At 34.9% G+C, this 10,000-nt stretch overlaps 1 protein-coding gene across 1 annotated transcript in view; it reads left to right on the top strand.

Moving 5' to 3' along the window:
• The window catches only part of LOC135214887 (mitochondrial potassium channel ATP-binding subunit-like), a 109,099-nt gene that overhangs the window by 211 nt on the left and 98,888 nt on the right, over positions 1–10,000 (top strand). The window lies entirely within an intron of this gene.

Raw genomic sequence — 10,000 nt, 5'->3', positions numbered from 1 at the left:
TGCCACTATCGTGATGTTAGAAAGGAAGTTGAACACTAAGAAGTACCTAGGTTTCATTTTAGAAATACAGTAAAGAAAATTAATGATTGTAAATGAAGTGGTGCTAGTAATGAGGATATCTATGAAGTTTCACGTTTTTTTTTGGCACAGGATATAGGTACGGCAGCCGTATCCCGATCGTGGTAGATATTGGTACGGCAGTGAATTGCGCATGCGTCAATTTCAGACTTCCTGCCGTACAAATAATATAGTGCGGTGAGGGTACGGCAGATTCTGTCATTGGTGCCGTATTTGCGCTCTTGACTTGCTGTAAATACGGCAGTTAGCTGTATCCGTTTGCCAGTTTGCTAATCATACTGTATTATGTAAACCAGAGTTCGGCTTTTAGTTGGGACAGTCACCCTTTTTGAACATCTGTCCCCCTTTTTTCAGTTAGCAAAATGTCCCTCCCCCTTTTTTTGTTTGTTTAGCTTTTGTGAATTTTGTCCCGCTTTTTTGTACTACAAAAACAACACTATCCCGATTTTAATGGAATAATGCTGGAATTTGGTTTAACTTTGCCATTTCACTACCTGGTAAATTCTATCGTCTTCTCCGACAGCTGCAATATACCCAATGCAGTGAATTAAAAGAATATTGTAAAGTGTATAACGGCCCTTGCAACTGCCGATGTCGGGCAGAATAAAGGGTCGAGAAAGTCACCAAAGGTACGATGGTAGTGTATATATTTATATATAATCATCTTTGAATCTCCTCTTCGGAATTCTTTTCAGGGCCGACTCGATCGTTCGTGACCTACATATATACCATGAATTACCCAATTTTTGAAAGTTTGAGTCTTCACTCTTCATAGATGTCTATGGCTTTCTTCAGCTAGTTAAAGCCTGAAAACATCTGTTTTTCGGTGAAAAGTAATGTATTATTCCGCGGTTCATGCTGTTCCGTCACCATTTTTCTTGCTGTCACTGATATGCCCAAAAACTGTGCATATACTTCAGTATATAGTCTTTGGATTATGGATATGCGTGAGGCGGTAAACAAGGGTTCGCGCATGCGCAATTCACTGCCGTACCAATATCTACCGAGATCGGGGTACGGCTGCCGTACCAATATCCAGTTCGTTTTTTTTATGGAATATATCTAAAGGACACAGAAAACCCCAAGGACCTTAGAAAAGCCGACGGAGAGCATAAGCACACTGGAGGCTATACCTGAGGTAGGACTTGTACTTGTAATTCATTACGAAGGCTAGTCTGCATGAAAATATTTAGCTTTATATAGTAGTACTAATACTCAGAATATGGCGGGATAAAAATCAGTAAATAGGTAAAGCAATTTACTAAGTCTAGATTTGTTTTTTCATTGTGGAATTTAGACTAGCAGGAACATTGAATCTTCTTCAGTCATTCAAGCTGGTCTCTTCCTCTGTATAGGGAAAAAATGCCGTCAGTGCCCCTCACGCGGTTGACTGTATTGCTTAAGGTTCTCTAGCTACAGAGTCCCTTTCATCCTTTTCATTGTACTTCAGTTCGTATTGTCTTCCAACATACTTTCTACATCCTCTCCTAACAGTTGTTTCAACATTATTCTCAGCGCTGATTGACCTCATAGGTTCCAGAGCTTGGCCTTTGGCCTAAATTTTAAATTCCAATTCCAAACTTATTCTTATATCCAGTTGGTGGTAGAAAGATTCAGGAAACGTTTATTTGAAAAAATGCAGTACTTCTGGAAGCTTATTGGTCCAGAAGTTTTTAAAACAGACGGTGTGGCACTAAAGTACTTTTAGCCATTCAGCGCTTAAGACAGCGAAGAGAGGTAGTTGGAGTGGTTGTTCAGCAATATAAAAGAGATAGTGCTGAATTGATGGAAAAAAAATTTATTTGTAGAAAATATCCTCGTTGCAGCAATACGGGAAAAGTCAGACATACTTTCATCCAATCTGTAAAAGGAAACGGAAGTCAATTTTAGAGTGCCTGATAATATAAGGCTTATATAAAATCCTAGACTGAGAGGCATTAACCCAAGTCTAATATGAAAGGCGAATTAGTATTTTATTTTGTATATAGGCCTAACGCTTTACCTTGATTACATCGCATTCACTAGAACCTGATTTTTTGAGGGAATGTGTGTGTGTCTGTGTGTGTGGAATATTAGTTAGGGTGCATTTCTAAATAACAAAAACAGTTGTCTGCTGCCGAATTTATGCTCTGAAATATAACACAGTGAATCAACCGTATTCTTCATTGTTAACTGCATATTTAGTTACTAGAAGCATAAGGCTATGCCACTATGTCTGACACACTGATAACTTGTTAGAATTGATTATAACACTTCTTGTAATTATCAATGAAACGCAGCGAGTTTTTGTGGATTCTTTCCTTTTATTATTCTTCAGTAACGACTGTATAATCTTCGAAAAATCTATCGGACAGAAAAAGACACACACACACACACACACACACACACACACACACACATATATATATATATATATATATATAATATTTTTTAATATATATATATACATATATACTTTTAGGGCATAGTTTTTCTCTTATACAATTTTCGTTAAAAGCAATTGTTTTAGTGGCATCAATAAGTTTCCTGCAGGTATCTTCATACCGGCGAAGTTGTTCCCGATTCTCGTACGTCAATTTCTGGTGAAAAATACGTGGATTTCCTTCTTCCATTTAATTGATTTTGTCGTGTCACCTGTTTCGCCGTAGGGCATTTCATTATCAAGCGACTACTGACTTACAATCTGGCCTCTCGGCCTATTTAATTTCATCGTGTGGAAAGTATGACCCTGAGGTATATGGGTACTGGTTGGTGGAGGATTAACAGCTTAATCATTATATATATATATATATATATATATATATATATATATATTATATATATATTATATATATTGCAATATTTCTACACTGAATCCCGTAAATTATATTAGTGGATATTTTGCTGTAGTGTATTCGGATGCAGGCTTATTCGGATTTTGGCTGATTCGTATCAGATTCGGACCTTAGTCTTTGCTGATTCGAACCATTTACTAGGCTGATTCGGACAATTGTTTAGGCTAATTCGGACCATTTGCTTGGCTGTTTCGGACCTTTGTTTTGGGTGATTCGGACCCATACTAATAATTTTATATTATAGCAATGATATTAGGGATACCTTTGATGAACTTTCAGGAAAGGTGGGTGTTATTGGGCCAGTTAGAGAGTTTATGGATTATGTTGACCTAACGTAGTTGCAGAGCCAGGTGTGGAAAATGGAGAACTGGTCAGTGTTTCGGCGCAGTATTAGGTCAAACAACCACGTGGAGGGGGTGGGATCATAAGCTGAACAGAAAAGCCAAAAAAGTAACCTCGCATTTTATTCACTTATATCTTTAATATACTTAGGCTAGAGGCAAAGGAAATGCTGAATCAGGTGAACTACTATGAGATTCAGGGTCTCTGTAACACGGTTTTTTGGACTTTGCTCCTTGCCAGCATTATCAATAACCTAAACCCGATAGTTTTGATTTTTATAGAGTAAAAATGAACTAGCCGACGCCATGGCCAATGATTACTAACCAAGAGTCGAAAAACATTCATTACGTAAGCAAGGTAAACAAACACCTTCTGACTAAATGTTGCCCCGCCCATCTACCAGACAGAAATGCCATCGGCTCTGAAACCCAAAGACTTTATGAATGGCGGAACGATACATAGATGTGGGTGGGGTATCAGTGCTAGCGTAGTAATACTACTGTAGCAGTAGTGCCGCAACAGTATAGCAGCAATATACATGAATTAAACGTTTAGACCAACTGCTGGGATCCTTGAGGATCATTTAGCGCTTCTTACAACTACTCGAGAAATGAGTTTTTATAGCCAGAAGTTAAATTTTCTAATCCAACAATGCCAATGGTAGCCTTCAGTGTTATCCTGAATTATAACAAGGCGAAAGTGGGTGGAGCCTCATGAAGTCCCCATTCTGACGATAATTATTGGTGAAGGTTTAAAGCCAATATACGGTACCGGCTATTTTTTTTCTGTAAATAAGTAGATAGCCAATAAATAAAAATTGCTTGACATTGGATATAGCAGTTATCAAATCAAGCTTGTCTACTATGTTTTTGGTAATTACCAACTACTCCCTACATCTTGTCAATCTGATTGTGACCTATAAAGTATACTGTAATTTCTTTGGAAACTCATTTTGGGAATTAGACTAATAATCGAAATGTTTTTGTATTTATTAACATATTTTGTTGGTTTGTTCATTATGACAATTATCAGTGGGGAGGTTCCAGAATTCAGAAAGGTGTACTGCTTTGCTTGTATTTAAATTTGTATGTCATTGTTGCCAGAGAAAGAGGGAAGAAATGATGTCATAAGTTACGTAACGAGTGCGTTCGAAACATTTTCTCTGAGTAAGTTGGCCCGTCTTCAAAAAAGGTCACTTTTACATTATAAGTACCAAATTTATTCAACCTACGTAGTGTAGAATGCACTCAAAATTTATGTGTTGATATAATATGTATTCTGAATAAGCGTTATATTTATGAAATGCATAGATAAAAAATTATTGCGAAAAAACCGTGTTACAGAGGCCCCGAATCTCATAGTAAGCTTGTTAAAGAGGGCAAATTAAAGAGACATCAGAGAAAGCAGGTCAAGGAACTACGAGGGCGTGTCATGAAACTGTGGGAAGACTATAATGAAAGGAAAATAACAACTGGTCAGCTACTGAAGAAATGTGCATATACTATATACTATGGGCCAGTGTAAATCAAGGGGCTATTTCGGGTGAATTTAGGTTAATTTGGGCTTTATTTTTACATGAACTATCTTAAAAATTACCATATGTAACTGTACGAAATAAATGGATCTAGAAACGTGAGAGGAGTGGATTTCCATTGCTTAATTCCCCAATATATTTTCATAATAGACTTTGGAATGATTATGATTACAAACATTGAAACAATGTCATAAAACAATGTTACATATGTAAACACATATTAGCAGTGGCGGCTCGTCAGCAGGCACTATGGAACTGCAGCACCGCCTATAGATTTCATATATATGCTCAAAATTATGAATATATACATGAATATGAGAAATTAAGTATAGATTATCAATAATCCATTAAAAATGATTGCCATTCTCTTGTTTTTGTTAAAAAATAATAATTGAAACAATATGCGGAACTGCTGGTGCTCAACAGTTCTTATTTTGCTTGTAAGGTGATCATGTAGCCAGCTCGCACGTAAGGCTGATGGGAGCACTGGGCTAGTGTTGCCGAGTCCAGAATTTTCCTCTGCTATACGGAATAAAAAGTCTACGGGGCAGATATCCAGGTTTGTATGCCGATGCGGATTCCACATCTGCATTTTCAGCAGCAATTTCTTCATGGCGCATTCATGTAATTTTATCTTATACAAATTGCAATATAATTTTACTTTTAAACAATTTCTCATTCAAGTACAATATTATAAAAGATAAGACTCTTATCAGAATATGCTGGTGATATGATTAATGTACATCAATCTGTTAATATATTATAAAATTATTTCCTATATGATTTAATGAGTTATATACTGATACATAAATGCTGTTATGCTTATTACAAACTTATCTGTAAATATATCTGGGACAAATAAGAAAGGAAAAAATAATACTTCTCATATGTATATATATATATATATATATTAATATTATATATATATATGTATATATACGTATAGGTAGGTAATGGTATATGTATGTATGTATATATATACAGTGCATGTTTATAAATATATGTAAATATATATATAAATATGTATGTATATATATGTATGAATTTATATATTATGTATGTATGAATATATATATATATATATATATATATATATATATATATATATATATATATATATATATATATATATTATATATATATATATGTATGCATATATAGTACACATATATATCCGTATATATATGTGTATATGTATTTGTATATATGTATATATACATATATATGTATATGTTTATATATATACTTATATACATATATATGTATATGTACATGTATATATGTGTGTATATACATATATATATAGCGTGTATATATATGTATATGTATATATATATATATATATATATATATATATATATATATATATATTAGTAATGTACCTTAAATATAACGAAATTTATTTAAATCGTTCAAATCCCTATGTGCGAAGTTCATGATCATCATATCCTACGAATAGGTGCAGTAAACAAGTGATCAATTACCTCCACAATCTCCTATGGGCATACAGTTTTTATCGCTAGTAGGTAGTACGCTAAACAAGTGCGATACTCAGTGTTTTCAACTGAAGGATTTTCAATGCCAGAATTCACGCTTTTAATTAATTTGCTATGCACAAATGGTAACTGTCCAAGATTTCAAAAAATATATTTTCTTTTGGAGCTCACGTTTCATAGACAATGAAACTTCTAATATTATATATACCTGCATCTCTGCAAAACTCGTAAAGATCAAGTGGCAACCATAATTATGCGGACTAAGTATTCTATCTTCCCAGATCGCCAATCCATTATCATGCATACGAGTTCATTGTTTTATCCCGTTCGATACTTTATAGTGACCATATACAGCAGATGGCCTATAAATGAAGAAAACATGAGTGGCCGCAAATCGCGTGATTATATATCGAATTTTTTCCCCAGAAAACTGCTATTGAAATTTGTGAAACTCAGGACGACAATGAATTAGTGGATTCATATGATTCACAAGATTACATATTAAACGTCTTTTTTCCTGAAGATTACTCATCTTCAGACGAAGCTGATAATGAAAAAAAAATCAGTAAAAATGAGCAAGACAATAGTGTTATATTATGAGACACTCAGCCTCAAAATGTTAATAATGATGACGAGGAACAGTGCATGATTATATCGTCAGATAGTGATGAACACATTAATCCAGACAATAGTGTTATAATAAGTGATACACAGCCTCAAAATGTTAATAATGATGCCGAGGAACAGTGCATAATTATATGGTCAAATAGTGACGAACACATCGATTCAGATATTACACACATCGGTGACAGACTCGGATGAAACATTGTTCACAATTAGAAAATTAAATAATTTAGTTTACCAAGTAAGGTAAGAATTTAGTTTTCTTTGTTTTCGTATAGAAGGCCAAAAGTAAACAAGCATCGCTTGAAAAACGTAACTAAGCGCTTACGGAAACTTTATGGGATACAACGGCAATAGTGCACTGCCCTCTCGAGCAGTGTTAGCCTAGCTGTTGGAGCCTGGAGGGCGAAGGTGTGATTTGGAATTCGTCAATAGCCTAATCAATATGTAGTATTAGTGATAGTGATCGAATCAGTGACGATACTAATGATTTGTAATGTAATGCAGAATAATCAACTCAGGGGTGAGTTGCAATAAATGGGAAAAAATTATAGTCAAAATAATGTCAATGATACTAAAATTCAAAATAGCTTTCGGCAGCGATTCTGACGCCTTCCTCAGTGAGAGAGAGAGAGAAGTGTATGTGTATGCATGCGTCTGGTTTTAGGTGGGTGTTCTTTAGTCGTTTTGTTTTATATAGGCCATGTTATTTTATTTTTCTGTCATACTCAGTTTTGTACTATCTAATTGTTTTTGTTTTCGAGTTTTTATTCTTTTTAATGGTTTAATTATTTTTATTTTGCTACGCTTAGTTTACATAAACCTTATCTTTTTATGTAACCTCATATTCTCAATTTTCCGTCAGTCCGTCCGCCAGTCTCTCCGCTGCCAAAAGTTACTGCTTTGAATTTTAGCATTTTCATACTTTTTCAGTTTTGTTTACAGTTTCAAATTTGATTAAGGTAATCATCCAGCAGTAGTAATCAGTCATAGCCAGAGAAAAACGGAACTGAAGAAATTAAGTTTTCGGCATTGTATATAGTGCCATATATATATATATATATATATATATATATATATATATATAATATATATATATATATTATGAAGTGTGTTTATGCAGTTAATAATAAGGAATTGAAAAAAAATTTATGTTACAGCACCCCTATGAATGATAGCCAGGAGCCGCCACTGTATATTAGGTCCGAATCAGCCAATCATATGAAGGTCCGAATAAGCCTGGATAAAGGTCCGAATGAGCCAGTACATGGTCCGAATCAGCCTGTTCCCGTGTATTCATATATTATTATTATTATTCCAATCTTTAAATTGGTCAAATTTCCATAGTGAATTCTTTATTATTTCTATTTTCTCTCCATAGTTTATTGTGATGGGTAGTCACTCTCTCTTTCTTTTATAAATTGATGATGGGTGTGTCAAACTTGATTTACGTTGCTCTTGAAGAAGCAAAATGGTGGGAGTTGAGAGTTCGTTAAGCACGCTGAAACCCTTCAGTTTACTCCTGCTATCATATGTCATGGAATCATGAAGTGAGAATGAAGTGAAATCACCAGGAAACCAGAACCTCATGGCACTTTTTGAACTTTGGAGTTTCTCTGAATTTTATTTACCATAAGACGTCCTTTTTGACAATTCACTGTCCAGTACGGAAGAACCAGACATCCTTGATGTCTGGTTCTTCCGTACTGGCCGCTCAACAGAAACACACCGACTGATCCGTGTATTAGTTAGACCATGTTAAAAATTTAGTTCCCTCATCATCATGTGATTATTTTGCCACAAATGACCCAGTAGTGAAATCGGCGCGAAAAATCCATCGGTCAAGGTGCTATAATTTGAAAGGAAATCAGTGCTTCAGTATATCAAACTAAGCAAGAAAATGTCTTAAAGTCGTGCAGTCATGATGTCATAAAGTAGTGTCACAGAGAGAGTGCGAAAGAGGCAGTTCGGCTATTTTGGTAATGCTTCATGTGAGACGAGCGTTAGTCTCAGCAGGGTGAAAGACCATCCATTTGAAAGATATTTTTTTGAAGCTTCCCGCATTCTTTTGACTAGCTATTAAAACTTGCTTCATGAAACAGACTGGATATATGAAAATCTTATAACAATATGATCTGGTGACAGACACACACACACACACTATATATATATGTAATATATATATATATATATATATATATATATATATATATATATATATATTCCTGAAATTGGAAATGGAATAAAAAATCATTGGATATGGCTTTATTTTATTCAAAAAATCAAAGTGCATGGTGGTTACGGTTCTCCAAAGTAATTTTGTAATTTATTCCAGCCTAGGCAGACCACAGTTCATTCACACTGAGCCCAAGAGTACTCAGATCAAGTGAGATCTTCACTTTTCTTAAATGATTACTCTATTCCCTGTTTCTCTAGGCAGAAAAAGAGAAATCACTCGGATGAATGGCATTCATCGCATATTCATTTTATCGTGAGTAAAACTAATTCTATGAAGTTTCGTCATAAGATGAGGTAGAGGTTGATAGAAGGGGTTAACAGGGTTTCACGATAAAAACAGATGAACCACTGTATGTCCAGCCTCGTTAGACCTATGGTTCATCTTGTTTCCACATTAGGCAGGATGGCAGCTAGAGCTATGTTTGTCTATACGCATATCTATCTATAAACAAGCGGGATCAATGTTTAGCAACACGCACGCATTATTAAATAATGACTTATATGTAACGTTCATTGACGCAGCTTCTGTCAACTAGCTCACTTAATCTACCAACAGAAAAATCTAATACACATAAAAAACGTAATGTGATTAACATTTTGAAATGCGATGAAGATAGATCCATAGATATCGAATTAATCCCAGATAAATGATTCCTAGAATTTGAAAAAAGTACAGGGCATCCCAGCACAGAAAACTCACGAGCACAAGTGGTGGCCGTTTACTCGCTGAGCAGTTCTGGTGTTCTGAACAGTTTTACAGTTCACGGATTTTTGTCCTTGGAGGAGGAAGGCGAAATGATTCACCACAAGCCGAACTTGACGGTTTTATATTGCTGATATGATTGAAAATGCAA

This window comes from Macrobrachium nipponense, chromosome 46 (assembly GCF_015104395.2).
Source record: "Macrobrachium nipponense isolate FS-2020 chromosome 46, ASM1510439v2, whole genome shotgun sequence".
Classification (NCBI taxonomy): Eukaryota; Metazoa; Arthropoda; class Malacostraca; order Decapoda; family Palaemonidae; genus Macrobrachium; species Macrobrachium nipponense.
The sequence above is the reverse complement of the archived record's forward strand: the minus strand, read 5'-3'. Positions and strand labels throughout refer to the sequence as shown.